This window comes from Diceros bicornis, chromosome X, assembly GCF_020826845.1.
Source record: "Diceros bicornis minor isolate mBicDic1 chromosome X, mDicBic1.mat.cur, whole genome shotgun sequence".
Lineage (NCBI taxonomy): Eukaryota > Metazoa > Chordata > Mammalia > Perissodactyla > Rhinocerotidae > Diceros > Diceros bicornis.
The window spans coordinates 101,891,409-101,907,151 of NC_080781.1; the positions used below are offsets into that span (position 1 = coordinate 101,891,409).

A 15,743-nucleotide genomic window follows, 5' to 3' on the forward strand; every position below is an offset into this window, starting at 1 on the left:
GTCCCTTTAACATTTCTTGTAGCACTGGTTTCTTGGTGACAAACTCCTTTAAGTTTTGCTTATCTGGGAAAATTTTGATCTCTCCTTCCATTTTGAATGATAACCTTGCTGGGTAGAGTATTCTTGGCTGTAAGTTTTTTCCTTTTAGCACTTTAAATATATCATGCCATTCTCTTCTAGCCTGTAAGGTTTCTGCTGAGAAGTCAGCTGATAGCCTTATGGGGTTTCCTTTGTATGTAACTTGACATTCTCTTGCGGCTTTTAGGATTCTCTCTTTATCTTTAATTCTGGACATTTTGATTATGATGTGTCTTGGTGAGGGCATCTTTGGGTTTATCTTGTTTGGGGCTCTCTGTGCTTCCTGTACCTGGATGTCTGTTTCCTTCCTTAGGTTAGGGAAGTTTTCATCTATTATTTCTTGAAACAGATTCTCTGACCCCTTGTCTCGCTCTTCTCCTTCCGGGACACCTATAACACGGATGTTAGTGCGCTTGATGTTGTCCCAGAGGTCCCTTAGACTGTCCTCTTTTTAATTCTTTTCTCTTTTACCTGTTCACCTTGGGTAATTTCTTCTAGTCTTTCTTCCAGCTCACAGATCCGTTCTTCTGTATCCTCTACTCTGCTTTTGAGTCCCTCTAATGAATTTTTCATTTCCAGTATTGTATTCGTCATTTCTGATTGGTTCTTTTTTATATCTTCCATTTCTTTGTTGACATTCTCACTGAGTTCATCTATTCTTCTCCCCAGATCAGTGAGCATCTTTAACACTCTTAGTTTGAACTCTCTGTCGGGTAGGTTGCTCATTTCTGTTTCACTTAGTTCCTTTTCTGGGGTTTTGTCCTGTTCCCTTACTTGGAATGTATTCTTTTGCTTCCTCATTTTGCCTCTTTCCCTGTGCTTGTGTCTATGTATTAGGTAGGTCAGCTACGTCTCCTGCTCTTGGATAGGTGACCTTATGTAAGTGATGCCTTAGGAGGCTTCCAGTGTGCTTCCCTCAGTTCTCAATGTTCCAAGGGTGGCCCCTATGTGGGCTACGTGTGTCCCTCTATTGTGGCCTGTTAGCTCTCCCTATAGGTGCCCAGGGAGGCTGAGTTATGCTCCTGGCCAGCTGTTGTAATGCTCAGCTGCTTGTAGTTGTTGTGGGCCCTTCAGTCTCTTTATCAGGTGTGGGGAGCCCCAGCACAGTTGGCTGTAAGTTCTAATACCACATTTGTGTTGCAGTATTTCTTTTAAGTGAGTAGGCCCCCAGCGTGGCAGGTTGTTAGGCTCAGGGCCTTACAATTGCTGTAAGCCTCTAGCCTATTAGGTCTCTTGTCAGCTCTCTGAGGATTGCAGCTGGGTGGGGCTGGCCTCAGGCACAGGAGCACCCAATTGTTTCAGGCTTTGGAAGGTGGGGCAAACCTCCTATGTGGGTCTTTGAGAAGCACAAATCTTCTGCAGCTGACAAGCCCTGTTGCCCACAGGTCCACACACACAGTCAACACAGTCCTGCCCCGTGTGAGCGCCCCGACCTCCCCAAGCAGACCCAGTCTCTCCACAGCGGGAGCCCCACACACTCCGCCACCGCCCCACACTCTCCACCCGCTCCTTGTGCACACCCTACCTGCTCAAGTCGGCTCAGTTGCCAGGCTGCAGAGAATCCAGTCACCAATCTATGCAGGCCCACACGTTGCCTGAGGGCTTGTTGTTGGGTGGGGCCAGTCTCTAGGGTGGGCTGCCTGCCCTGGCTGAGCTGGATTAAATCGGTGCTCTAGCGGGTGGAGCAGACCCTGAGCTAGCAGGCCTCAGGGAGAACTCCGATGGCGTCTGTTCAGCATGCTCACACCAGGCCACAACAATGGCCGCCGCCAATGTCCCAGTCTCTGGAGAGGTCTCATCCCTCACCGAGATGCACTCAGGGCCTATTAGGTGAGTCTCTTGTCACCAAAGCACTGTGCACCTTTCTTTCTGGTGATTTTAGGATGCTTTCTGGAACTTGTGAGTTTGTGTGCGGGCCCTTTAAGAGCCAGTTTTAGTTTCTTTGTGAACCGGGTTTTCTGGGGGTGCTCCCCAATGCTTTAGTAGCAGGCAAAGTCAGATATTATGCCGCTGGTGTCGATTGTGCTGGGTCCACAAAATGCCCACAGTGGGGGCGCTCCCCGGCTCAGGACCCCGCGCCTCCAGGGAGGCTGCGTACCTGTGAGCTGCTCCCTGCGGTCGTGAAGCTGGCGGCTTGTGAAGGCGGCGTTTTTCCTCTCCAGAAGGGAGTCTCTGCCTCTTCCACCTCAGTTAGGATTGTCCGTTGTTGCAGGAGTTCCTCTTATGCAGTTTTCAGTTCTGTCTCAGGGGTAGTTTTTCCACGAGTAGTTGTAAATTGGCTGTGTCCACGGAAGGAGGTGAGTTCAGAGTCTGCCTACGCCGCCATCTTGACTCTGACCTCTCACTTTAAAGTTCTGTTATCAGTGGCATCATGTGTAAAACAGCAGTATTGCTTGTGTTATCTACTTGTTGGGAGAATCCTTCATCTTATCCAGCTTAAATTTCATGGACAATAATAATCAGTCCCTGGAATACACTCTCAACTCGCTGGCCTCTCTCTCTCTCTCTCTCTCACTTTGTTGTACCTCGCTAAACCACAACCTGGTTAAATCCAATTCTCCACCTAAACTACACCTGTACCCACGCAGCTGAATTTGGCTGGAGAAAAACCTGACCGTGCTGAATGGCCCCCTTGAAATCCATGATCCCTCCCTCAAGTGGGGCCTCAACGCTGTGCAGAAACCACAGTGCACTGAACTAGTCCATTCACTGGCTTCCACTCCTGGGTTTCATTCGTTGTTCTCTCTCGTCAGACCACCAATGCTCCTCCTCCGTCCTCATTCTCAGCTGCTGACCTGGCTTACCATTTTGCTGAGAAAACTAAAACAGTCTGAAGAGAACTTCCACAGACTCCCAGCACTGGATCTACCCACCTACTCACATCTGTGGCCACATGCTTTTTTCTCTCCTGTGAGTACAGATGGACTAGCGATGCTCCCAGATAAGGCTAACGCCTTCACTCTTGCATGACACCCTTGTCTATACAAGAAGGACCTAGCAGTGCTGCTTTTCTCTCTCCTGTCTCATTAATTTTTCCTGTTCTACTGAATCGTTCCCATCAGCATCATAACAGGCTATTATTTCATCCTAAAAACCATTCCCTCACTTGTACCTTCTTCTCTAGCTACAGTCCCATTTCTTCCCCTTCTCTTTAGGACTCCTTAAAAGAGTTGTCTATGCTCTCCATCTCTCAGTTCTCTCCTCCTATTTTCTCTTGAATTCACCACACTCAGGCTTTTATCCCCTATCACTCCACAGAATTGCTCTGATCAAGGTCACTGATGACTTCAATGTTGTCAGATCCCAAAGTCAATTAAAGCTCAGTCTTCATCTCTCTTGACCCACCAGCAGCCTTTAACAGAGTCGACCCCTCTTTTCTGCTTGAAACTTCTTTGCTTAGCTTCCAGGAGACCACATTCTTCAGGTTTTCTTCCGACTTCCCTGGCCATTCCTGCTCAGTTTCCTTTGCTGCTTCTTCCTCATCTCCCTGACCTCTAAATGCTATAGTGCTCAGTCCTTGAACGTCTTCTCTTCTTTATCTACACTCATTCCCATGTGATCACATTCAGTCTCCCACCTTTCAGTAACATACAGATGGTGTTGACTCCCAAATTCCTCCCCCTGGCCGGAGGTCTCCCTTAAACACCAGATTTGTATATCTAACTGTTTCCTCAACAGACCCATTGAGATATCAGTTAAGTACCTCAAACTTAGTATGTTCAAAACTGAGCCACTGATTGTCCTTCTACAAACCTATTCCAACCAGTCTTGCCTGCCTCTGTAATTCCAGTTGCTTTGACCAAAAAATCTAGAATCACTCTTTCACTCCTCTCTCTTTCTCACACATTCCACACCCAATTCATCAGCAAATCCTACCGCCTCTACTTACAAAACGGATATAAAATTCAAGTACTTCTCGCGACCTCCTCTACCACTATCCTGATTCAAGCCACTATCATCTCTCACCTGGATAAATGCAATAGCCCATCTGATATTCCTGATTCCACCTTTATAATAAATCCCACCTTTATAATAAATTCAGCAGCCAGATGTAAGTTAGATCATGTCATTCCTCTGCCTCAAAACCTTTCAAAGAATCCCCATATGACTCACTCAAAAGAAAAGTTAGTCCTCACTCTGACCTATGAGACTACAGGATCTTTCCCCTCTCAATTTTCTGACTCCCTCTCCTATGCTTTTCCCTGGCTTATTCTGCTAAACTCCCACCTGCTCCTTGCTGTTTCTAGAATACACCAAGCATGATCCTGCCTCAGGGTCTTTGTACATCCTATTCTCTCTGCCTGGAATGTTCTTCCAAGATACCTGCCTACCTTATTCTCTTACCTTCTTTTTGTCTTTACTCAAATATCACCTTCCCAGTGAGGCCTTCTCCAGCCACTCTAAAATTGGACCCCAACACTTCCAATCGCTCTCTCAGTTTATTTTTCTCCTTAGCACTTACCACTAATACATCATATGCCTGACTTTTCATGTCTATTATCAATGTCCACACTAGAACATAAGCTCCATGAGGCAGAGAGTTTATTGTGTGCTGCAGAATCCTCAGCAACTACAACAGTACCACCATGTGTTAGCTGCTCAATAAATTTGTCAACTAAAATAAGAACACATATGGAATTGCTCTGAAACTATCAAGTAAAAATGTATGCAAGCGCAATAGCCTGAAGACAACCAATCTTAGTCATAAAAAAAAAATCACTCTGGGCCGGCCCGGTGGCATAGCGGTTAAGTTTATGCACTCTGCTTCTGGAGGCCTGGGGTTCGCAGGTTCGGATCCCGGGCACGGACCTACACATGGCTTATCAAGCCACGCTATGGGAGGCGTCCCATGTAAAGCAGAGGAAGATGGGCACGGATGTTAGCCCAGGGCCAATCTTCCTCAGCAAAAAGAGGATTGGCAACAGATGTTAGCTCAGGGCTAATCTTCCTCACAAAAAAAAAAAATCACTTGTCCATGCCAACATTCTAAGAAATGGTAGACTCTTAAAATCCCTGGTAATTAAAATAAGTTCAAACATGTTTTTAGTTGCTTAATAGAAAATATGAAAACTGGAAAAATTGCCTATTGCACAGAAGGAAAAGATTGGTGTTATAAAAGCATAAGGGTTACCTAATTTGTACTATGTGCTTTTTCACAGATGCCTTTCACAAAAGTGTGTTGTCCTTCTATGTATGAAGAGCGACACTGCTGTCTCACTGTTAGCAGGACATGAACTCTGAGTTGTGCTTCCTTGAAATCAAGTAATGCAATTTGTATGTCCAGAAAAGGGCACGGAATCATCTTCAGTTATGGGATAGTTATCGTCCCTGTTGATGTTTACCATTCCAAATGGGAATCAGATTAATAACCACTTATTGAGCATTTACCATGGGCTTGGCACCGTGCTCAATCCTTTAGATACATTATCTCACTTCATCCTCCAGAAAACTCCTTTGAGGTAGTACCCTCATTTTACTGATGATGTAACGGTCTCAGAGAGATAAGTAATTCGCCCAAGGTAACACAGCTAAGTAGCAATTCTGACCCAGGTCTATCTCATTTTAAAGCCCATGCTTTTAGCTATATTGTCTGTGACCTTAGTCATCTTGATATAATCTAAATGGGTAAGAGTGACAAACTTTGTGTATGAAGAAATCCTGGCAACAATTTTGAGCACTGATCTGTCTTACATTTTAAGGCAATTTTATAGGGGAAAAAAAAAGCCCCTCAGGTGTTTAGTAAGTCCTAGAAGTTTTAGTGAAAAATCAGATGCAATTTTATTTTATTTTTTGTTTTAAGGTCAAGTTTAATGTTAAGTATTTCATTCCAGTTACTTCAAACACTCTGATAGTTAGGTTAAACACAAAAAGCATTAGTGATATTTTAAGCTCTAGTACACAAAGTAAACAAAGACTACGTAGTAATTAAAGTCTGAATTGAAAAGAAGAAATCCATCTCCCCCAGAAGCATGTGACACAACATCAATTTAAGGATGAAAGAGAAAAACTAATAGACTGAAGTTGATTAATGCCAAGACAGTTTTTTTCCAAAAGTTTTAGAAAATGGACTAAAGCAAGCAAGGATCCATGCATCTGCCAAGTTCACATAAGCAGTAAGGACGAATGAACTTCACCTATCCTTGGCATAAAACCTTATGAAAATGTAAAAAATATCAATTTGAAAATCAATAATTAACTATGTAAGTGCTACTTTAAGAAATCACATTTTCAAGTCACACATTATTTAAGGGTAATTTAAATACCAAATAAAGTGATAATTTGCCCTCTGAATAGGATTAGCTGTATCCACTAAATATTAAATCAGAAAACAATTATAAAAGTTCCAAGAGATTAAACAGATAAGCATAACCTGTTGCACCTTAAAAGATCATATTTCTACATAGATGTTGCATCACCAAGCTACTTTTGTAAAGGGGTGGAGTGCTTTTATAAAAATCTTATCCTCTTTCACACACTATTAAAAAGTTCCAAATAATTTTAACACATACATGAGAAAGCTCAAATACTATGTTAAAGAATGGTTGCATTTGGTTAATAAAATCAAACTTTATAGGAGCTATATTATAATTAACTTTGTATTTTAATGTTAAAACTTTTTAAAATGTTAATATTTTAAGAAAATAAAAGGCATTAAAAGCAGCTAGCAGGATCTTTGCTATCAGTCTGCAAGATTGAAAATCATGTGAAATATATATCCCTCTGCCCCTTGTAAGTCTCATCTGACTCAAATTGGTAGACCAATCTAATCAATACGAAATAGCTTGTAGAATCAAACTTTAAACCCAGTATACAGTAATTACAATAAATACATTAAAAACTGAGAAAAAGCAAAACAAAAACCAAATAGATAGATAGATAGATAGATAGATAGATAGATAGATAGATAGATAGATATAGAATATATAGATGTCCTATATCAACACATTAACACACTGCACCTGTGCTCAGCTAGTTTGACTAGAAGTGTCTCGCAACTATTACTGATCTTTGGGTGTGTCTCTAAAAAGATTAACTGAACCTGTTTACTTCATCACCTGGAGAGACATTAACTCCTGAAGTCGCCATCCTGCCAGCCTCTTCCCAGCTTTTCCCAGCAAAGAAAGCACCTCAGCTGCCATGTTGAAGATGCTCTTTCATGCTCTAGCACAAGTTCCCTCCCATAATACCTTAAGAACATCCCCAGCATGCATCAGATGTTTTTTCTAGGTCATAGGATGTTATAATTGGGATCCTATCCATATGTGTCGAAATGAAGAGATCTAGGAGCCAACGTTGCTGCCTACACACTTCGCATACACTATTTATATATCCATTCCTTATTTTAAGTGATCGCAACACACTTGATTTTTAAATATGTAGCTTTCTAAAGTTGGGAGTTGGTTGTATATAATTTAATCTAGAGCTTATATTTAAGGAATTTTGAGGATGAATCATGCTAGAAGTGGCACCTACTGACAAAGCATGATGTACAATCCAGCTTTATTAAACATCATGAACAAGGGAAAAAAACTAAGTTCTCGGAGTTATGTGTTTGGAGAGAAACAGAAAGGGTTCAGGGCTGTTGAAGGGGAGCAGACAGCACAATGACAATTAACATTCTACAGCTGCTACTCAAGAGTAACTGCTACAGGTCCCTGTAGACAAAAACTTGCTGAATTTGACAGCCCATCACGTCATGGTGTCGACTTCAATTTTGTCTGTAACGTCTTTCACTTACTGGGTATTTTTCTCAATGGGAACACGGTTATGATTTTAACATAAATTAATAAAAAATAATTGGGTTACAGAACCTAACTTTAAAAGTAATTTACAGTTATAATGAATGTGTTTTGTCCAAGTGAGGAATATACAGACTATATGCATCTCCTGTCATCTTACCTATTTATTATAATAAAGTAATACAACTGTGGGCTGCCGCCAGGAGTGCAGGTTCAGAAAATATCTGTAACCAGCAGTAATAATTCCCACAGGAATATCTCTGTGTTACAAGGAGAATTTTACAACTATACCTTTTGTGCCACATTTGCTAGAGGAGGAGCCAGTTTAATCGGTTAGTTCTTTATTTCATGATGTTAAAAACTATGTAGTAATGTAGTTTTAAACCATTTCTTATGAAATAGCCAAATAAGTCACTACAACTCAGCTACCTGGTCATCCTAATGTGAAACTGTATCGTGGTGTTTTTTGTTTTTTTTTAAAAAAAGCTTACTCTGCCCTTCAGTATTAAACATACCTTATAAGTTTGACTAATAAAAGTACTCAGACTGACAAAATCTGTTGAAGATTGAAATCTTATAGCTATTCAGTCAGCTCTCAAATATTAGCTCTAGTAAAGAAGAGAAGGAACAGATATTCAAAGATAGCAGATAATTCTAAATGTATTTTTATTCTTAACATTTCATTATGGGTGTGTCTCACTTCAGAAAGAAGAATTCTTAACTAAAGAAGGAAGCCACGTGAAGCCAAATACAAGCAGCCATGGAAAAATACTCGTAGAGTTAATGTCTCCATGCTAGCGGTGAGGACTACTTTCCATTCTGTTCTCTCTCCCCATGTTCATTTGTTTACCTGGTCCATGCATGCGTGCTTCCCTAAGGTGAGTGAGGCAAGAGAGATAAGAAAATGAAGTATTTCTGTTCTGAAGCATATTTGGGGAAAGCCAAGGCAAAGCTATGCCACAGGAAGAGGAGTGTCTCAAGCGTCACAGACACTCCAAAGTGGCTGTAAACTCCTGAACACAATTGGCCAGATGTTCCTGCTAATGTTTCTGGCAACTCCTACTCTTCACTTTGGTTGTTTTTTTCTCGTACACATCTAGATGGGCTATAGGCCAATTGCTATAAATGTGTATCTCTGTGTGCAGGGGTTTGTTTGTGTGTGAGAGGGGGAGAGAGATGGAGAGAGAGAAACAGCCTCTCTGGGGATAAATAAGTTAACTAGAGAAGCCTGAATACTACTGCGCTCACAATGGCACCACAGTCTAGTTCCCAAAGGAAACACTAACCTTATTGATATCTCACCTCCTTTGTCAACCATGGGGTAGCATGCTGCCTAAGTAGCTAAATTCAGAGACAGCTAATTCTGGTCTGCTGATGAAAATCTTTGGCCACGTTTAAGATTTTTCTAATGCAGGCTAATCAGTAGACTTTCGTACTTAGCTATACAAGAACATTAAGTCTTTTGAATTTTTTGATATTTGGAATTCAAAAATAGTTATTAGCACATAAGAACTACTAGATCTTCTCTTTCAAGTCCATAACCAATTATAATGAAAACAATTCTCAGAAGACCAGAAATACGAGAGAGGCAGCATCATATACAGGGTTTTGATGCCGGTTCAGCAGCTCGCTGAGCTGTAAGACCTGGAACAAATTAAACAATCTCTCATCTGTTTCCTCATTTGTAAAATGAGAAAGTTGGCTTCAGATTTTAAGATATCACAGACCAGTAAAAGTTTTAAAAAGAAAGAAGGATAGTAAGGGGAACAACATAGCTCCCAATTTTTTGCCAGGTATGGACATAAAAAAAAAAATTTCATAAAATGTAGAACATGTTTAAGTCCCCAAAATTAGAGGGATGTATCTTATAAGAAGAAGCAATCCTCTAAATGGAAAAAGTTTAGCTTTAAAAAACTCATGGCCTGTTGTCCTTATTTTCCTCACTTCACCATGGACCAGTAAAACCTCTTCACTGCCCAGCACTGGTCTAAAATGAATGTTTTGGAACCACTGGACTAGGTCCAAGGTTTAAACACTATGATTCTAATTTTAGGGGCTCTGCTGTATTTTTTATTTTATATTATGGTCTATAGTAGATGCCTCAGTGAAAGACAGTGCTAATACTTAAATTTTTGAAGATCAGAAATATATTTAAAGCAGCTTGAGAAACAGTAACTAGAATAAGCTTCAATTTATTGGGGAAAGTATACACTACTATAGATTTAACTTCATCAATAACAATGAACCATTCACTGGACACTTACTATTAAGCCCATTTTACAGATGTGGAAATTGAGGCAAAGGGAAGTTAATACCTTGCCAAAGACACAACAGCCTGCGTAAGCCTCAGTAGTCAGAAATGGAACTCCAATCTGTGACTCCATTTTTTGGTATTACTCAAAGAAAAAGACCTTATTTAGACTTTAATTATCACTTCTCCTTTTATAAATGAGTGACAGATGGCTTAAATTTTAGAAGTTGCACAGGGTAAAAAGTTTTCCTATTTTACTTTTCCAAATATTGCCCTTTTAACACAAACATAAATATTGGCAGAGTTTTTCCACTATAAAGAGAATCAAGATGCCTGTTAGTACGGTCACTTAATTTTCTCCAAAAGCTGATAAAGTTATAGATTTAGATTTTTTTAAAGACAAATACTTACAGATTTCCTCTTTTTCTCTTAAGAAGAACACGTATATGTTTTGTGATTTCAATCTGCAATAAGAGAAAACGTTAATGGCTACAGTGACAAGAGAAAATAATCCCTTTAAAAAACAAAAAAAACTCAAGTGCGGTTTCACATTACCTGTGCACCTTAGCTCATGACGAGCCAGGTACCAAAGGAATAACAAGAAATGACTACAGATGAGTGGATGACTAGAAGTAGTACTATTAAGATCTCAGAAAAGTAACTGGGCCTGACTCTAAGAAACAGTAATGAAAACTTTATGGGAAAATGGCAAGCTTAAAAAAATAGGCAGAGGAAGTGAACAGACATTTTTCCAAAAAAGACATACAGATGGCCAACAGGTACATGAAAAGGTGCTCAACATCACTAATCATTAGGGAAATGCAAATCAAAACCACAATGAGATATCACCTCACACCTGTTAGAATGGCTATCATCACTATACCAAGAGATAACATGTTAGCGAGGATGTAGAGAAAGGGAACCCTTGTGCACTGTTGGTGGGAATGTAAATTGGTGCAACCACTATGGAAAACAGTATGGAGGTTCCTCAAAAAATTAAAAATAGAACTACCATATGATCTAGCATTCCCACTTCTGGGTATATATCCAAAGGAAATGAAAACAGGATATTAAAAAATATCTGCAGTCCCAGCTCACGGCAGCATTATTCACAATAGCCAAGATATGGAAACAACCTCAGTATCCAACAATAGATGAATGGATAAAGAAGATGTGGTGTATATATATACACAATACAATGTTATTCAGCCATTAGAAAGAAGGAAATCCTGCCATTTGCAACAACACGGATGGACTTTGAGGGCATTATGTTAAGTGAGATAAGCCATACAGAGAAAGACAAATATTGTATGATATCACTTATATGTGGAATCTAAAAAGGCCCAACTCATAGAAACAGAGTAGAGTGGTGGTTATGAGCGGCTGGGGGGTGGGGGAATTGGAGAGATGTTGTTCAAGGGTTCAAACTTGCAACCAGAAGATGAATAAGCTCTGGAGACCTAATGTACAGCATAGTGATTACAGTCAACGATACTGTGCTACACACTACAAAGTTGCTAAGAGACTACATCTTAAAGGTTCTCACCACAAAAAAAGAAACAATAGTTACGTGAGGTGACAGAGATGTTAGCTAAAGCTACAGTGGTAAGCATATTACAATATATAAATGTATCAAATCAACAAATTACACACCTTCAACTTACACAATGTAATATGTCAGTTATATATCAATAAAAAAAACAAAAGAAAAAGGAAATGGCAAGAAGCAGGAGTCATGTTCTTAATGGTTTTATTTCTACCTCTTATTCCCCCACAGTCAGGATAGGAGCCAAGTTCAGAGACAAAGTCTGACCACAGGAAACTAGCCAGTCAATCTACCCAGACACGCCCACCCCCAAATGCCTGCAGGCACCTACTTTCCCATCAAAACCAAAAGTGAATAATTTCCTTTAAACAATGCAAGGCTCTTTCCAAATTCAAATACAGCACTGGTCTAGGCGGAAACATGGCGAGAGCTTCATCTTCCCTCAATGAATATACGCATCACTTGTGTGACGTTCTTCAAGATATATATGCTATGAAGATTTAGGGTCAGTCTACAGTTGAGGATTAACCTATTTTAGACAATGTAGGAAAAACTACTTACCATCTGAATACTCAGAGAAGTAAAATAAGGCCCTTCAGTAATTTGATATTGTTTACTTACATTTCAACACCACTGGGGTGTCCTGGGTGTAATGTTATGACTCTGAAGACAAAGTAAGGTTTTATTTCCATCCATTAGTACTCAGAACTACTTGCATATAATTGTGAAAATAACCCTTCAAATTTTCAAATCTAGACACCTCCATGGAAGTCGTAAAGCAAACATCCATATAACTAATCACCACACTAACTAGCCGGTATTAATTCAGACAGCTACTTTTAGATTGACGAAGGAAAGAATGATTTATACTAACTGAGCAAGAGTATGCCTTTTTTTTTGTTTAATAGAACTACTTTTCAACTTCAAGTTAATATTCACAACCCACTTTTGGGGAGGGAGCGCTGGCAACAGTATCATACATGTGTGAACACAAATGGTTACGATGACTTATAAACAGAAAGCATGCTATTTAACATTTTCTTATTTTTCTCCCAGAGGGCTAACATTTGATATTAACACAAAGAGGGGGAAACTGCATATACAAATTAAAATAAAGTCCAAAGAGCTCACAAAGAGAATGCTGGGGAAGAAAAACTTCATATTTCTATACACAAATGTATATATTTGCCCCACAGATTAATTCAGATAAACTGATAAATGACAAAAACCAACCTTCTATAAAATCATTTAAAGACCTATAGGTGAGAAGAGAATACAAAACCATCCACTAGTTCGCTTAATTTGGAAAATAATTTCGTCAGTAAATATTTGCAAAGGTTAGTTAACACTTGGTCCTTGGTACTACAGAAAGAGAAGGCAGAAGATAATCAAAAGCATCAGAGAATTCTCTCAGCTGGATTAGAGCCCCAGTTTGAACCTCCTACTCATTTGAACCTCACAGCCCTCCATCAATTGGGCAAGATGAAGCAACTCTCAAAGGTTCTTTAATACGAAAGAAAGACATAATTTTTCTCAGTGCCTATAACCTTACAGGACATTTCTTTCATCACAAAAAAAGAAAGCAAACAACGGCTACCCAGTAAATAAATGGGAAGCAAATCACATTTTCTAACCTAGCCTAATTAAGCTTCTCTACACAACAGAAGAACTGACCCTGAGCTCACCTCTCTCCTAGCCTCCCTCCTACAAAACAGCTTCCTCCTCTTAAAGTCATTCTATTAAAATAAATTGAAGTAATAATTTAATATAAAAGAACTAAGCAGATTATCACCATGCAGGTTCTACTTACAGATGATCGGGAATAGGGATGATCTGGCTAAAATTACAATGCAAATTTTAGTCATGCTTTTCACTTTCACGGATATGCAAGTTTTTATAATAGAAAGAAGTTGGAAATCCTTAGCATAGCTAATTTTTAACAGACTGAAGCATATAACATGGTTTGTTTCCACTCAACAATCACCTAGTGGCATGAAAAAAGAGATAATACAGCATCTAGACTTGATCATCTTTCAATTAGGGAATGAGGCAGCACTGAGAAAGCCTTACTCACCGAACACCAGGGCGCAAAACAGTGTCCATGCAGCTAACAGGAGAGTGATTAAGGAAAAAGTGATACAAACACAAAGCAGTGTTGTTCAACTTCAGACAACCCTCATATTTTGAGAAAGACTTAAAAACAAACCATTAATGTGTTTTGTTTTTGCCCTCTCTGTAAATAAGTTAGTCTGTTACCCAATATTTTGAAAACAGTCTTCTAGAAGTAAAGTCAATACTAGACTTGTGATAGCATCTGTTGGAAATGTTTCAAGCATGATGAACCTTCCTCTTGTACTTAATGTCTCAAAGACCAATCTTAATAAGTTTAAAAGAGAATATTTCAGAAATGAGTGGAAAATATTAACAAAGTTCTAAGCACTTAGTGTTCAAATCTGAAAGGAAATTCTGGTAAGTCCCTTACAAACAAATCCCTAAGCAATGGTCTTTTATAAGTCCTGTTTTCGATAAATATATGTGTCACATATTGGCAAGTACTAGTGGATGATAACTGCCATACTAGAATACAGTTCAAAGGTTAGAAATGTTGAAATCAAGAAATAACAAAGGTACAAAACAATATGTATAACTCCATTATATACACATCTATTTGAGTGGGTACATAATCATAGAAAAATTATGCACCAAACATTAATGCTAGTTATCGCTGTGAGGTAGCATTACAGGTGAATTTTATATGTCTTAATATTTTTATATATTTTTGTATCCTTTGTGCTGATTTAATATCTTACAAAATTTCCATAAATCAAAATTGTTTACTTAAAAATGGATATTAAAAAAAATCATAAAGGAACAAGAAAATGACTCATTTAAAACCAGTCAAACTCATTTAAGCCAGTCAAACACTGGAAGATACTGCTCAGAATCTAAGCTACAGCAGAATCTTTTCTTTTCCACTTAAGAACATATGTGAATATGAGTGGTCCAGGAGCCTTAAATGTTCATACGATTGTGGGTCACTGAATTCGTAAACATTAAAACATATTAAAGAAATGTTGTAACCTAAGTAAAACTACCCCAAACCTATCACGTATAGCGCAAAGAATATGGAGATAATTCCAGACTGTCATAGACTAAAATGTTGCTTCATGGGAAAGTTTGGTAACCTAAAACAAAAAGTGTTTTTAGGGGGCCGGCCCTGTAGCTTAGCGGTTAAGTGCATGTGCTCCGCTACTGGCGGCCCGGGTTCGGATCCCGGGCGCACACTGATGCACAGCTTCTCTGGCCATGCTGAGGTGGTGTCCCACATACAGTAACCAGAGGATATGCAACTATGACATGCAACTATCTACTGGGGCTTCAGGGAAAAAAAAGGAGGAGGAATGGCAATAGATGTTAGCTCAGAGCCCGTCTTCCTCAGCAAAAAGAGGAGGCTTGCCATGGATCTTAGCTTAGGGCTGATCTTCCTCACAAAAAAAAAGTATTTTTAAAATATTCACAATATCACAACAAAGCAGTTTAAAAAAATTCAAACATTACAAAATATAAAATACAGAGTTAAAGTATTTTTTTATTCAATCCTATAGAAATAACAGCTTTTAATAGTTTGGTGGGCACTCTGGGGGACTTTTTTCTAGGCATATTCTAATACACACACACAATTTTTAAGCAAAAGTTCAATCAGACGATCTATATAGGTTTGCAACTTTCTTAAAAAAAAAGACTCTCTTACATGTCTTTCTATGTCAGAACATATAATAGATCTACCTAATACTTTTTAACAGTTCTATGGCATTCCACTGTATGACCATATCAAAATTAACCAATCTTACCTATTGATGGACATTTGGGATTTTTTATTTTCTGATCATTAGAAATATAGCAATGAACATCATTAGTAATATATTTAGGCAGTGCCTTCACAGGATATATTTTTAGCAGACTTGCTGGGTCAAAGCATATGATCATTTTAGCTTTTAGTCTATTAAAATTGCCCTCCAGGTCTAGAAGCAGAGATACCCCAGTAGCAATGATCAAACCCAGCACCCAGATCATGCGTTTTCAATTACCATTCTCCAATAAAAGGAACCAGGGCTCTTTGGAGAAGTAG

The 15,743-nt window shown here is 39.1% G+C and overlaps 1 protein-coding gene across 5 annotated transcripts in view; it reads right to left on the minus strand.

Annotated features, from left to right (window-relative positions):
* ACSL4 (acyl-CoA synthetase long chain family member 4) overlaps nt 1–15,743 on the minus strand; it is a 94,451-nt gene that overhangs the window by 44,533 nt on the left and 34,175 nt on the right. For all 5 annotated transcript variants that reach the window (XM_058536495.1, XM_058536498.1, XM_058536497.1 and 2 more), the window contains exon 2: nt 10,480–10,532. The gene's annotated coding sequence lies outside the window, so the exon portion shown is untranslated. The remainder of the gene's footprint in view (nt 1–10,479; nt 10,533–15,743) is intronic.